Below are 9,553 nucleotides of genomic sequence, written 5' to 3'. Positions count from 1 at the left end.
TATCTACTTGATACAATCCCCTGTGGCGTAATTGGTTAGCGCGCGGTACTTATTCAGCAGTACAGTCGAGAAATGCCGAGGTTGTGAGTTCGACCCTCACCTGGGGAAAAGTACCTTTTCGATTTTGTAACCTTTTCTTCTTGTCGTGCAAAATACAGTTATCTTCTTGATACAATCCCCTGTGGCGCAATTGGTTAGCGCGCGGTACTTATACAGCAGTACAGCCGAGAAAACCGAGTTTGTGAGTTCGAGCCTCACCTGGGGATAAGTACCTTTTCGATTTTGTAACCTTTTCTTCTTGTCGTGCAAAATACAGTTATCTACTTCATACAATCCCCTGTGGCGCAATTGGTTAGCGCGCGGTACTTATACAGCAGTACAGCCGAGAAATGCCGAGGTTGTGAGTTCGAGCCTCACCTGGGGAAGAGTGATTTTTCGATTTTGTAACCTTTTCTTCTTGTCGTTCAAAATACAGTTATCTACTTGATACAATCCCCTGTGGCGCAATTGGTTAGCGCGCGGTACTTATACAGCAGTACAGCCGAGAAATGCCGAGGTTGTGAGTTCGAGCCTCACCTGGGGAAGAGTGATTTTTCGATTTTGTAACCTTTTCTTCTTGTCGTTCAAAATACCGTTATCTACTTGATACAATCCCCTGTGGCGCAATTGGTTAGCGCGCGGTACTTATACAGCAGTACAGCCGAGAAATGCCGAGGTTGTGAGTTCGACCCTCACCTGGGGAAGAGTAATTTTTCGATTTTGTAACCTTTTCTTCTTGTCTTGCAAAATACAGTTATCTACTTGATACAATCCCCTGTGGCGCAATTGGTTAGCGCGCGGTACTTATACAGCAGTACAGCCGAGAAATGCCGAGGTTGTGAGTTCGACCCTCACCTGGGGAAAAGTACCTTTTCGATTTTGTAACCTTTTCTTCTTGTCGTGCAAAATACAGTTATCTACTTGATACAATCCCCTGTGGCGCAATTGGTTAGCGCGCGGTACTTATACAGCAGTACAGCCGAGAAAACCGAGTTTGTGAGTTCGAGCCTCACCTGGGGATAAGTACCTTTTCGATTTTGTAACCTTTTCTTCTTGTCGTGCAAAATACAGTTATCTACTTGATACAATCCCCTGTCGCGCAATTGGTTAGCGCGCGGTACTTATACAGCAGTACAGTCGAGAATTGCCGAGGTTGTGAGTTCGAGCCTCACCTGGGGAAAAGTGGCTTTTCGATTTTTTAACCTTATCTTCTTGTCGTGCAAAAAAAAGTTATCTACTTGATACAATCCCCTGTGGCGCAATTGGTTAGCGCGCGGTACTTATACAGCAGTACAGCCGAGAAATGCCGAGGTTGTGAGTTCGACCCTCACCTGGGGAAAAGTACCTTTTCGATTTTGTAACCTTTTCTTCTTGTCGTGCAAAATACAGTTATCTACTAGATACAATCCCCTGTGGCGCAATTGGTTAGCGCGCGGTACTTATACAGCAGTACAGCCGAGAAAACCGAGTTTGTGAGTTCGAGCCTCACCTGGGGATAAGTACCTTTTCGATTTTGTAACCTTTTCTTCTTGTCGTGCAAAATACAGTTATCTACTTGATACAATCCCCTGTGGCGTAATTGGTTAGCGCGCGGTACTTATACAGCAGTACAGTCGAGAAATGCCGAGGTTGTGAGTTCGACCCTCACCTGGGGAAAAGTACCTTTTCGATTTTGTAACCTTTTCTTCTTGTCGTGCAAAATACAGTTATCTTCTTGATACAATCCCCTGTGGCGCAATTGGTTAGCGCGCGGTACTTATACAGCAGTACAGCCGAGAAAACCGAGTTTGTGAGTTCGAGCCTCACCTGGGGATAAGTACCTTTTCGATTTTGTAACCTTTTCTTCTTGTCGTGCAAAATACAGTTATCTACTTCATACAATCCCCTGTGGCGCAATTGGTTAGCGCGCGGTACTTATACAGCAGTACAGCCGAGAAATGCCGAGGTTGTGAGTTCGAGCCTCACCTGGGGAAGAGTGATTTTTCGATTTTGTAACCTTTTCTTCTTGTCGTTCAAAATACAGTTATCTACTTGAAACAATCCCCTGTGGCGCAATTGGTTAGCGCGCGGTACTTATACAGCAGTACAGCCGAGAAATGCCGAGGTTGTGAGTTCGAGCCTCACCTGGGGAAAAGTGGCTTTTCGATTTTTTAACCTTATCTTCTTGTCGTGCAAAAAAAAGTTATCTACTTGATACAATCCCCTGTGGCGCAATTGGTTAGCGCGCGGTACTTATACAGCAGTACAGCCGAGAAATGCCGAGGTTGTGAGTTCGACCCTCACCTGGGGAAAAGTACCTTTTCGATTTTGTAACCTTTTCTTCTTGTCGTGCAAAATACAGTTATCTACTAGATACAATCCCCTGTGGCGCAATTGGTTAGCGCGCGGTACTTATACAGCAGTACAGCCGAGAAAACCGAGTTTGTGAGTTCGAGCCTCACCTGGGGATAAGTACCTTTTCGATTTTGTAACCTTTTCTTCTTGTCGTGCAAAATACAGTTATCTACTTGATACAATCCCCTGTGGCGTAATTGGTTAGCGCGCGGTACTAATACAGCAGTACAGTCGAGAAATGCCGAGGTTGTGAGTTCGACCCTCACCTGGGGAAAAGTACCTTTTCGATTTTGTAACCTTTTCTTCTTGTCGTGCAAAATACAGTTATCTTCTTGATACAATCCCCTGTGGCGCAATTGGTTAGCGCGCGGTACTTATACAGCAGTACAGCCGAGAAAACCGAGTTTGTGAGTTCGAGCCTCACCTGGGGATAAGTACCTTTTCGATTTTGTAACCTTTTCTTCTTGTCGTGCAAAATACAGTTATCTACTTCATACAATCCCCTGTGGCGCAATTGGTTAGCGCGCGGTACTTATACAGCAGTACAGCCGAGAAATGCCGAGGTTGTGAGTTCGAGCCTCACCTGGGGAAGAGTGATTTTTCGATTTTGTAACCTTTTCTTCTTGTCGTTCAAAATACAGTTATCTACTTGATACAATCCCCTGTGGCGCAATTGGTTAGCGCGCATACAGCAGTACAGCCGAGAAATGCCGAGGTTGTGAGTTCGAGCCTCACCTGGGGAAGAGTGATTTTTCGATTTTGTAACCTTTTCTTCTTGTCGTTCAAAATACCGTTATCTACTTGATACAATCCCCTGTGGCGCAATTGGTTAGCGCGCGGTACTTATACAGCAGTACAGCCGAGAAATGCCGAGGTTGTGAGTTCGACCCTCACCTGGGGAAGAGTAATTTTTCGATTTTGTAACCTTTTCTTCTTGTCTTGCAAAATACAGTTATCTACTTGATACAATCCCCTGTGGCGCAATTGGTTAGCGCGCGGTACTTATACAGCAGTACAGCCGAGAAATGCCGAGGTTGTGAGTTCGACCCTCACCTGGGGAAAAGTACCTTTTCGATTTTGTAACCTTTTCTTCTTGTCGTGCAAAATACAGTTATCTACTTGATACAATCCCCTGTGGCGCAATTGGTTAGCGCGCGGTACTTATACAGCAGTACAGCCGAGAAAACCGAGTTTGTGAGTTCGAGCCTCACCTGGGGATAAGTACCTTTTCGATTTTGTAACCTTTTCTTCTTGTCGTGCAAAATACAGTTATCTACTTGAAACAATCCCCTGTGGCGCAATTGGTTAGTGCGCGGTACTTATACAGCAGTACAGCCGAGAAATGCCGAGGTTGTGAGTTCGACCCTCACCTGGGGAAAAGTACCTTTTCGATTTTGTAACCTTTTCTTCTTGTCGTGCAAAATACAGTTATCTACTTGATACAATCCCCTGTGGCGCAATTGGTTAGCGCGCGGTACTTATACAGCAGTACAGCCGAGAAAACCGAGTTTGTGAGTTCGAGCCTCACCTGGGGATAAGTACCTTTTCGATTTTGTAACCTTTTCTTCTTGTCGTGCAAAATACATTTATCTACTTGATACAATCCCCTGTGGCGCAATTGGTTAGCGCGCGGTACTTATACAGCAGTACAGCCGAGAAATGCCGAGGTTGTGAGTTCGAGCCTCACCTGGGGAAGAGTGATTTTTCGATTTTGTAACCTTTTCTTCTTGTCGTTCAAAATACAGTTATCTACGTGATACAATCCCCTGTGGCGCAATTGGTTAGCGCGCGGTACTTATACAGCAGTACAGCCGAGAAATGCCGAGGTTGTGAGTTCGAGCCTCACCTGGGGAAGAGTGATTTTTCGATTTTGTAAACTTTTCTTCTTGTCGTGCAAAATACAGTTATCTACTTGATACAATCCCCTGTGGCGCAATTGGTTAGCGCGCGGTACTTATACAGCAGTACAGCCGAGAAAACCGAGTTTGTGAGTTCGAGCCTCACCTGGGGATAAGTACCTTTTCGATTTTGTAACCTTTTCTTCTTATCGTGCAAAATACAGTTATCTACTTCATACAATCCCCTGTGGCGCAATTGGTTAGCGCGCGGTACTTATACAGCAGTACAGCCGAGAAATGCCGAGGTTGTGAGTTCGAGCCTCACCTGGGGAAGAGTGATTTTTCGATTTTGTAACCTTTTCTTCTTGTCGTTCAAAATACAGTTATCTACTTGATACAATCCCCTGTGGCGCAATTGGTTGGCGCGCGGTACTTATACAGCAGTACAGCCGAGAAATGCCGAGGTTGTGAGTTCGAGCCTCACCTGGGGAAGAGTGATTTTTCGATTTTGTAACCTTTTCTTCTTGTCGTTCAAAATACCGTTATCTACTTGATACAATCCCCTGTGGCGCAATTGGTTAGCGCGCGGTACTTATACAGCAGTACAGCCGAGAAATGCCGAGGTTGTGAGTTCGACCCTCACCTGGGGAAGAGTAATTTTTCGATTTTGTAACCTTTTCTTCTTGTCTTGCAAAATACAGTTATCTACTTGATACAATCCCCTGTGGCGCAATTGGTTAGCGCGCGGTACTTATACAGCAGTACAGCCGAGAAATGCCGAGGTTGTGAGTTCGACCCTCACCTGGGGAAAAGTACCTTTTCGATTTTGTAACCTTTTCTTCTTGTCGTGCAAAATACAGTTATCTACTTGATACAATCCCCTGTGGCGCAATTGGTTAGCGCGCGGTACTTATACAGCAGTACAGCCGAGCAAACCGAGTTTGTGAGTTCGAGCCTCACCTGGGGATAAGTACCTTTTCGATTTTGTAACCTTTTCTTCTTGTCGTGCAAAATACAGTTATCTACTTGATACAATCCCCTGTGGCGCAATTGGTTAGCGCGCGGTACTTATACAGCAGTACAGCCGAGAAATGCCGAGGTTGTGAGTTCGAGCCTCACCTGGGGAGGAGTGATTTTTCGATTTTGTAACCTTTTCTTCTTGTCGTTCAAAATACAGTTATCTACTTGAAACAATCCCCTGTGGCGCAATTGGTTAGCGCGCGGTACTTATACAGCAGTACAGCCGAGAAATGCCGAGGTTGTGAGTTCGAGCCTCACCTGGGGAAGAGTGATTTTTCGATTTTGTAACCTTTTCTTCTTGTCGTTCAAAATACCGTTATCTACTTGATACAATCGCCTGTGGCGCAATTGGTTAGCGCGCGGTACTTATACAGCAGTACAGCCGAGAAATGCCGAGGTTGTGAGTTCGACCCTCACCTGGGGAAGAGTAATTTTTCGATTTTGTAACCTTTTCTTCTTGTCTTGCAAAATACAGTTATCTACTTGATACAATCCCCTGTGGCGCAATTGGTTAGTGCGCGGTACTTATACAGCAGTACAGCCGAGAAATGCCGAGGTTGTGAGTTCGACCCTCACCTGGGGAAAAGTACCTTTTCGATTTTGTAACCTTTTCTTCTTGTCGTGCAAAATACAGTTATCTACTTGATACAATCCCCTGTGGCGCAATTGGTTAGCGCGCGGTACTTATACAGCAGTACAGCCGAGAAAACCGAGTTTGTGAGTTCGAGACTCACCTGGGGATAAGTACCTTTTCGATTTTGTAACCTTTTCTTCTTGTCGTGCAAAATACAGTTATCTACTTGATACAATCCCCTGTGGCGCAATTGGTTAGCGCGCGGTACTTATACAGCAGTACAGCCGAGAAATGCCGAGGTTGTGAGTTCGAGCCTCACCTGGGGAAGAGTGATTTTTCGATTTTGTAACCTTTTCTTCTTGTCGTTCAAAATACAGTTATCTACTTGATACAATCCCCTGTGGCGCAATTGGTTAGCGCGCGGTACTTATACAGCAGTACAGCCGAGAAATGCCGAGGTTGTGAGTTCGAGCCTCACCTGGGTAAGAGTGATTTTTCGATTTTGTAAACTTTTCTTCTTGTCGTGCAAAATACAGTTATCTACTTGCTACAATCCCCTGTGGCGCAATTGGTTAGCCCGCGGTACTTATACAGCAGTACAGCCGAGAAATGCCGAGTCTGTGAGTTCGAGCCTCACCTGGTGAAAAGTACCTTTTCGATTTTGTAACCTTTTCTTCTTGTCGTGCAAAATACAGTTATCTACTAGATACAATCCGCATTGGCGCAATTGGTTAGCGCGCGGTACTTATACAGCAGTACAGCCGTGAAATGCCGAGGTTGTGAGTTCGAGCCTCACCTGGGGAAGAGTGATTTTTCGATTTTGTAAACTTTTCTTCTTGTCGTGCAAAATACAGTTATCTACTTAACACAATCCCCTGTGGCGCAATTGGTTAGCGCGCGGTACTTATACAGCAGTACAGCCGAGAAATGCCGAGGTTGTGAGTTCGACCCTCACCTGAAGAAAAGTACCTTTTCGATTTTGTAACCTTTTCTTCTTGTCGTGCAAAATACAGTTATCTACTTGGTACAATCCCCTGTGGCGCAATTGGTTAGCGCGCGGTACTTATACAGCAGTACAGCCGAGAAAACCGAGTTTGTGAGTTCGAGCCTCACCTGGGGAAAAGTACCTTTTCGATTTTGTAACCTTTTCTTCTTGTCGTGCAAAATACAGTTATCTACTTGATACAATCCTCTGTGGCGCAATTGGTTAGCGCGCGGTATTTATACAGCAGCACAGCCGAGAAATGCCGAGGTTGTGAGTTCGAGCCTCACCTGGGGAAGAGTGATTTTTCGATTTTGTAACCTTTTCTTCTTGTCGTTCAAAATACAGTTATCTACTTGAAACAATCCCCTGTGGCGCAATTGGTTAGCCCGCGGTACTTATACAGCAGTACAGCCGAGAAATGCCGAGTCTGTGAGTTCGAGCCTCACCTGGTGAAAAGTACCTTTTCGATTTGGTAACCTTTTCTTCTTGTCGTGCAAAATACAGTTATCTACTTGATACAATCCCCTGTGGCGCAATTGGTTAGCGCGCGGTAATTATACAGCAGTACAGCCGTGAAATGCCGAGGTTGTGAGTTCGAGCCTCACCTGGGGAAGAGTGATTTTTCGATTTTATAAACTTTTCTTCTTGTCGTGCAAAATACAGTTATCTACTTGACACAATCCCCTGTGGCGCAATTGGTTAGCGCGCGGTACTTATACAGCAGTACAGCCGAGAAATGCCGAGGTTGTGAGTTCGACCCTCACCTGGGGAAAAGTACCTCTTCGATTTTGTAACCTTTTCTTCTTGTCGTGCAAAATACAGTTATCTACTTGATACAATCCCCTGTGGCGCAATTGGTTAGCGCGCGGTACTTATACAGCAGTACAGCCGAGAAAACCGAGTTTGTGAGTTCGAGCCTCACCTGGGGAAAAGTACCTTTTCGATTTTGTAACCTTTTCTTCTTGTCGTGCAAAATACAGTTATCTACTTGATACAATCCTCTGTGGCGCAATTGGTTAGCGCGCGGTATTTATACAGCAGCACAGCCGAGAAATGCCGAGGTTGTGAGTTCGAGCCTCACCTGGGGAAGAGTGATTTTTCGATTTTGTAACCTTTTCTTCTTGTCGTTCAAAATACAGTTATCTACTTGATACAATCCCCTGTGGCGCAATTGGTTAGCGCGCGGTACTTATACAGCAGTACAGCCGAGAAATGCCGAGTCTGTGAGTTCGAGCCTCACCTGGTGAAAAGTACCTTTTCGATTTTGTAACCTTTTCTTCTTGTCGTGCAAAATACAGTTATCTACTTGATACAATCCCCTGTGGCGCAATTGGTTAGCGCGCGGTAATTATACAGCAGTACAGCCGTGAAATGCCGAGGTTGTGAGTTCGAGCCTCACCTGGGGAAGAGTGATTTTTCGATTTTATAAACTTTTCTTCTTGTCGTGCAAAATACAGTTATCTGCTTGACACAATCCCCTGTGGCGCAATTGGTTAGCGCGCGGTACTTATACAGCAGTACAGCCGAGAAATGCCGAGGTTGTGAGTTCGACCCTCACCTGGGGAAAAGTACCTTTTCGATTTTGTAACCTTTTCTTCTTGTCGTGCAAAATACAGTTATCTACCTGAAACAATCCCCTGTGGCGCAATTAGTTAGCGCGCGGTACTTATACAGCAGTACAGCCGAGAAAACCGAGTTTGTGAGTTCGAGCCTCACCTGGGGAAAAGTACCTTTTCGATTTTGTAACCTTTTCTTCTTGTCGTGCAAAATATAGTTATCTACTTGATACAATCCTCTGTGGCGCAATTGGTTAGCGCGCGGTATTTATACAGCAGCACAGCCGAGAAATGCCGAGGTTGTGAGTTCGAGCCTCACCTGGGGAAGAGTGATTTTTCGATTTTGTAACCTTTTCTTCTTGTCGTTCAAAATACAGTTATCTACTTGATACAATCCCCTGTGGCGCAATTGGTTAGCGCGCGGTACTTATACAGCAGTACAGCCGAGAAATGCCGAGGTTGTGAGTTCGAGCCTTACCTGGGGAAGAGTGATTTTTCGATTTTGTAAACTTTTCTTCTTGTCGTGCAAAAAACAGTTATCTACTTGATACAATCCCCTGTGGCGCAATTGGTTAGCGGGCGGTACTTATACAGCAGTACAGCCGAGAAATGCCGAGGTTGTGAGTTCGAGCCTCACCTGGGGAAGAGTGATTTTTCGATTTTTTAAACTTTTCTTCTTGTCGTGCAAAATACAGTTATCTACTTGATACAATCCCCTGTGGCGCAATTTATTAGCGCGCGGTACTTATACAGCAGTACAGCCGAGAAATGCCGAGGTTGTGAGTTCGAGCCTCACCTGGGGAAGAGTGATTTTTCGATTTTTTAAACTTTTCTTCTTGTCGTGCAAAATACAGTTATCTACTTGATACAATCCCCTGTGGCGCAATTGGTTAGCTTGCGGTACTTATACAGCAGTACAGCCGAGAAATGCCGAGGTTGTGAGTTCGACCCTCACCTGGGGAAGAGTAATTTTTCGATTTTGAAACCTTTTCTTCTTGTCTTGCAAAATACAGTTATCTACTTGACACAATCCCCTGTGGCGCAATTGGTTAGCGCGCGGTACTTATACAGCAGTACAGCCGAGAAATGCCGAGTCTGTGAGTTCGAGCCTCACCTGGGGAAGAGTAATTTTTCGATTTTGTAAACTTTTCTTCTTGTCGTTCAAAATACAGTTATCTACTTGATACAATCCCCTGTGGCACAATTG

At 45.1% G+C, this 9,553-nt stretch overlaps 28 non-coding genes across 28 annotated transcripts; all 28 read left to right on the top strand.

Annotated features, from left to right (window-relative positions):
- Positions 1-333: 333 nt before the first annotated feature.
- TRNAI-UAU (transfer RNA isoleucine (anticodon UAU)) lies at positions 334-425 on the top strand. Its single transcript is given in 2 exon segments — positions 334-371; positions 390-425. It is a non-coding gene; the product is annotated as a tRNA-Ile (tRNA).
- A 67-nt stretch (positions 426-492) lies between these two features.
- On the top strand, positions 493-584 carry TRNAI-UAU (transfer RNA isoleucine (anticodon UAU)). Its single transcript is given in 2 exon segments — positions 493-530; positions 549-584. It is a non-coding gene; the product is annotated as a tRNA-Ile (tRNA).
- Positions 585-651: 67 nt separating this feature from the next.
- Positions 652-743, top strand: TRNAI-UAU (transfer RNA isoleucine (anticodon UAU)). Its single transcript is given in 2 exon segments — positions 652-689; positions 708-743. It is a non-coding gene; the product is annotated as a tRNA-Ile (tRNA).
- A 67-nt stretch (positions 744-810) lies between these two features.
- TRNAI-UAU (transfer RNA isoleucine (anticodon UAU)) lies at positions 811-902 on the top strand. The gene is given in 2 exon segments: positions 811-848; positions 867-902. It is a non-coding gene; the product is annotated as a tRNA-Ile (tRNA).
- A 384-nt stretch (positions 903-1,286) lies between these two features.
- TRNAI-UAU (transfer RNA isoleucine (anticodon UAU)) lies at positions 1,287-1,378 on the top strand. Its single transcript is given in 2 exon segments — positions 1,287-1,324; positions 1,343-1,378. It is a non-coding gene; the product is annotated as a tRNA-Ile (tRNA).
- Positions 1,379-1,603: 225 nt separating this feature from the next.
- Positions 1,604-1,695, top strand: TRNAI-UAU (transfer RNA isoleucine (anticodon UAU)). The gene is given in 2 exon segments: positions 1,604-1,641; positions 1,660-1,695. It is a non-coding gene; the product is annotated as a tRNA-Ile (tRNA).
- Positions 1,696-1,920: 225 nt separating this feature from the next.
- TRNAI-UAU (transfer RNA isoleucine (anticodon UAU)) lies at positions 1,921-2,012 on the top strand. The gene is given in 2 exon segments: positions 1,921-1,958; positions 1,977-2,012. It is a non-coding gene; the product is annotated as a tRNA-Ile (tRNA).
- A 67-nt stretch (positions 2,013-2,079) lies between these two features.
- TRNAI-UAU (transfer RNA isoleucine (anticodon UAU)) lies at positions 2,080-2,171 on the top strand. Its single transcript is given in 2 exon segments — positions 2,080-2,117; positions 2,136-2,171. It is a non-coding gene; the product is annotated as a tRNA-Ile (tRNA).
- Positions 2,172-2,238: 67 nt separating this feature from the next.
- On the top strand, positions 2,239-2,330 carry TRNAI-UAU (transfer RNA isoleucine (anticodon UAU)). The gene is given in 2 exon segments: positions 2,239-2,276; positions 2,295-2,330. It is a non-coding gene; the product is annotated as a tRNA-Ile (tRNA).
- A 542-nt stretch (positions 2,331-2,872) lies between these two features.
- TRNAI-UAU (transfer RNA isoleucine (anticodon UAU)) lies at positions 2,873-2,964 on the top strand. Its single transcript is given in 2 exon segments — positions 2,873-2,910; positions 2,929-2,964. It is a non-coding gene; the product is annotated as a tRNA-Ile (tRNA).
- A 219-nt stretch (positions 2,965-3,183) lies between these two features.
- TRNAI-UAU (transfer RNA isoleucine (anticodon UAU)) lies at positions 3,184-3,275 on the top strand. The gene is given in 2 exon segments: positions 3,184-3,221; positions 3,240-3,275. It is a non-coding gene; the product is annotated as a tRNA-Ile (tRNA).
- A 67-nt stretch (positions 3,276-3,342) lies between these two features.
- Positions 3,343-3,434, top strand: TRNAI-UAU (transfer RNA isoleucine (anticodon UAU)). Its single transcript is given in 2 exon segments — positions 3,343-3,380; positions 3,399-3,434. It is a non-coding gene; the product is annotated as a tRNA-Ile (tRNA).
- A 542-nt stretch (positions 3,435-3,976) lies between these two features.
- On the top strand, positions 3,977-4,068 carry TRNAI-UAU (transfer RNA isoleucine (anticodon UAU)). The gene is given in 2 exon segments: positions 3,977-4,014; positions 4,033-4,068. It is a non-coding gene; the product is annotated as a tRNA-Ile (tRNA).
- A 67-nt stretch (positions 4,069-4,135) lies between these two features.
- Positions 4,136-4,227, top strand: TRNAI-UAU (transfer RNA isoleucine (anticodon UAU)). Its single transcript is given in 2 exon segments — positions 4,136-4,173; positions 4,192-4,227. It is a non-coding gene; the product is annotated as a tRNA-Ile (tRNA).
- A 225-nt stretch (positions 4,228-4,452) lies between these two features.
- Positions 4,453-4,544, top strand: TRNAI-UAU (transfer RNA isoleucine (anticodon UAU)). The gene is given in 2 exon segments: positions 4,453-4,490; positions 4,509-4,544. It is a non-coding gene; the product is annotated as a tRNA-Ile (tRNA).
- A 67-nt stretch (positions 4,545-4,611) lies between these two features.
- TRNAI-UAU (transfer RNA isoleucine (anticodon UAU)) lies at positions 4,612-4,703 on the top strand. The gene is given in 2 exon segments: positions 4,612-4,649; positions 4,668-4,703. It is a non-coding gene; the product is annotated as a tRNA-Ile (tRNA).
- Positions 4,704-4,770: 67 nt separating this feature from the next.
- On the top strand, positions 4,771-4,862 carry TRNAI-UAU (transfer RNA isoleucine (anticodon UAU)). The gene is given in 2 exon segments: positions 4,771-4,808; positions 4,827-4,862. It is a non-coding gene; the product is annotated as a tRNA-Ile (tRNA).
- A 67-nt stretch (positions 4,863-4,929) lies between these two features.
- TRNAI-UAU (transfer RNA isoleucine (anticodon UAU)) lies at positions 4,930-5,021 on the top strand. Its single transcript is given in 2 exon segments — positions 4,930-4,967; positions 4,986-5,021. It is a non-coding gene; the product is annotated as a tRNA-Ile (tRNA).
- A 225-nt stretch (positions 5,022-5,246) lies between these two features.
- On the top strand, positions 5,247-5,338 carry TRNAI-UAU (transfer RNA isoleucine (anticodon UAU)). The gene is given in 2 exon segments: positions 5,247-5,284; positions 5,303-5,338. It is a non-coding gene; the product is annotated as a tRNA-Ile (tRNA).
- Positions 5,339-5,405: 67 nt separating this feature from the next.
- TRNAI-UAU (transfer RNA isoleucine (anticodon UAU)) lies at positions 5,406-5,497 on the top strand. The gene is given in 2 exon segments: positions 5,406-5,443; positions 5,462-5,497. It is a non-coding gene; the product is annotated as a tRNA-Ile (tRNA).
- Positions 5,498-6,040: 543 nt separating this feature from the next.
- On the top strand, positions 6,041-6,132 carry TRNAI-UAU (transfer RNA isoleucine (anticodon UAU)). The gene is given in 2 exon segments: positions 6,041-6,078; positions 6,097-6,132. It is a non-coding gene; the product is annotated as a tRNA-Ile (tRNA).
- An 861-nt stretch (positions 6,133-6,993) lies between these two features.
- Positions 6,994-7,085, top strand: TRNAI-UAU (transfer RNA isoleucine (anticodon UAU)). Its single transcript is given in 2 exon segments — positions 6,994-7,031; positions 7,050-7,085. It is a non-coding gene; the product is annotated as a tRNA-Ile (tRNA).
- A 385-nt stretch (positions 7,086-7,470) lies between these two features.
- TRNAI-UAU (transfer RNA isoleucine (anticodon UAU)) lies at positions 7,471-7,562 on the top strand. Its single transcript is given in 2 exon segments — positions 7,471-7,508; positions 7,527-7,562. It is a non-coding gene; the product is annotated as a tRNA-Ile (tRNA).
- A 225-nt stretch (positions 7,563-7,787) lies between these two features.
- Positions 7,788-7,879, top strand: TRNAI-UAU (transfer RNA isoleucine (anticodon UAU)). The gene is given in 2 exon segments: positions 7,788-7,825; positions 7,844-7,879. It is a non-coding gene; the product is annotated as a tRNA-Ile (tRNA).
- A 385-nt stretch (positions 7,880-8,264) lies between these two features.
- Positions 8,265-8,356, top strand: TRNAI-UAU (transfer RNA isoleucine (anticodon UAU)). The gene is given in 2 exon segments: positions 8,265-8,302; positions 8,321-8,356. It is a non-coding gene; the product is annotated as a tRNA-Ile (tRNA).
- Positions 8,357-8,581: 225 nt separating this feature from the next.
- On the top strand, positions 8,582-8,673 carry TRNAI-UAU (transfer RNA isoleucine (anticodon UAU)). Its single transcript is given in 2 exon segments — positions 8,582-8,619; positions 8,638-8,673. It is a non-coding gene; the product is annotated as a tRNA-Ile (tRNA).
- Positions 8,674-8,740: 67 nt separating this feature from the next.
- Positions 8,741-8,832, top strand: TRNAI-UAU (transfer RNA isoleucine (anticodon UAU)). Its single transcript is given in 2 exon segments — positions 8,741-8,778; positions 8,797-8,832. It is a non-coding gene; the product is annotated as a tRNA-Ile (tRNA).
- Positions 8,833-9,376: 544 nt separating this feature from the next.
- Positions 9,377-9,468, top strand: TRNAI-UAU (transfer RNA isoleucine (anticodon UAU)). Its single transcript is given in 2 exon segments — positions 9,377-9,414; positions 9,433-9,468. It is a non-coding gene; the product is annotated as a tRNA-Ile (tRNA).
- Positions 9,469-9,553: the final 85 nt, after the last annotated feature.

This window comes from Leiobunum rupestre, chromosome 1, assembly GCF_980474605.1.
Source record: "Leiobunum rupestre chromosome 1, qqLeiRupe1.1.hap1, whole genome shotgun sequence".
Lineage (NCBI taxonomy): Eukaryota > Metazoa > Arthropoda > Arachnida > Opiliones > Sclerosomatidae > Leiobunum > Leiobunum rupestre.
Note: the sequence above shows the minus strand (reverse complement) of the source record. Positions and strands in the feature narration are given on the sequence as shown.